A 2141-nucleotide genomic window follows, 5' to 3' on the forward strand; every position below is an offset into this window, starting at 1 on the left:
TTCGCCACAGTTCGGTCGATTTTCCGTTTGTCTGTTTGTAAACAACTTCCTGGAAACAATTTTATCATAGAGTAATACAAATTTCAGGAATTAATTGTTATATTGAGACGTTGAAGTGATTCAATTATGAAATTCCTAGGTCAAAGGTCTAGGTCAAGGTCGAGCAGAAGGTCGACCGCATTAACCCTAAACTTAACCCCGAGTTCGCACATGGTTGTCACACAGACTTCAAATACACCTACGTTCTAAATTGATTCTGGGAAAGGCAAGCTGGTTTCGAAAGATTAACTGCTGTGGCGGAGGTCTGCAATCTCAGAGGGCTTTTCTAGTTTAAGGATGATTCTTGGCGCCGTTAATCATAATGAAGTATGTATGCATACAGATAGCCCCATACGTATACAAGTACGTCCAGATTTCATATGTAAAATTTGATTTGTAAGATATGCAATTGATAAGAATTTATATATAGGCATATATGTATATGTATATTATATATATATATGTATATATATATATATATATATATATATATATATATATATATGTATATATATTTACATATAAATATATATATACATATATATATATATATATATATATATATATATATATATATATATATATATGTGTATATATGTACATATAAATATATATATATATATATATATATATATATATATATATGTGTGTGTGTGTATATATATGTATATATATATATATATATATATATATATATATATATATATATATATATATATATATATATATATGTGTGTGTGTGTGTGTGTCTGCACGTGTTAATCCATCGGCATACATGTAAATATATTGATATATATTTACATATATAAGTACATATACATATATAGATAGATAGATGGATAGATAGTCTGATTACCTGATTAAGTGCCTCCATAATATCGTCCATTTCCTGTTAAAATGGTTTGTTGTTTACAACTCCATAAGTAATTTTTTTTTTCTTCTTTTTTTTCTACCACCTGTCTTCATCTCTCATGTGTCTTCCCAGTTCGTTATAATTAACTGTTGACTCTGCTTTCTCTGCCTATGATCTTGTTCAAACATTTAAATAGAAAAGCACTCTGATAGTGCAGATCTCCGCCACGGCAACTTATTTCTTGAAACCAGCTTGCCTTTCCCAGAATTGATTTAGACCGTAAGCGTATTTGAAGTCTTGGGGTTAAGTTAAGTTTAATTCGGTCAACCTTTTGCTCGACCTTGACCTTGATCTTTAACCTAGGACTTTAAAAACTAAAACCCTTCCACGACTCAATAATTAATCCCTAAAAGTTTCACTACTCTGTGATTAAGATTATGACCAGGAAGTTGTTCACAATCAAACGAACAAACAGACAAACAGGGGTGAAAACATAACTTCCTCACAACTTCGTTGGCGGAGGTAAATATTCTTTAATAACCTCACTGTATTTCTTACTTCCAGATCCTATAGCTTCCTAGAAAAACTCTTTAGTAATTCGTCCTATTCAAATTATTGACTCTTTGTTTATCTTCACTATAGATTCTCGCCTTTTCTTCCCACTTGGTTTGAACAACTTCCTCACAACTTCGTTGGCGGAGGTAAATATTCTTCGTTAACCTTGCTGTCTTTCTTACTTCCATTTCCTGTAGCTTCCTAGAAAAACTCTTTAGTTTATCTTCCCTATAGATTCTCGCCTTTTCTTCCCACTTGGTTTGGACAATGAATGTTCAACTGTCACATGTCTTATTCCCCTATACTCTTTATTCTCATGTAATTACTAAAATCAATATGATACATATCTCACATCCATTTTAAATCTCCATAACGTGATTTCACTGGTTCTCTTGCTTGAGGGTACACTCAGGCAAACTATTCTATCTAATTTCTCTTCCTCTTGTTATGTTAGTGTTTTTTATATTTTATATAGGAAATATTTATTTTAGTGTTGTTACCGTTCTTAAAATGATTTATTTTGCCTTGTTTCCTTTCCTCACTGGGATATTTTCCTTGTTGGTGCCCCTGGGCTTATAGCATCATGCATTTCCAACTAGGGCTGAAGCTTGGCAAGTAATAATAGTAATAAAGCTCAATTAAAGTATATTTTATTTACAAACAACGAAGAGAAAAACACGTAGTAATGTCAATA

The sequence above is a fragment of the Palaemon carinicauda genome, chromosome 7 (genome assembly GCF_036898095.1).
Source record: "Palaemon carinicauda isolate YSFRI2023 chromosome 7, ASM3689809v2, whole genome shotgun sequence".
In the NCBI taxonomy this organism is placed as follows: domain Eukaryota; kingdom Metazoa; phylum Arthropoda; class Malacostraca; order Decapoda; family Palaemonidae; genus Palaemon; species Palaemon carinicauda.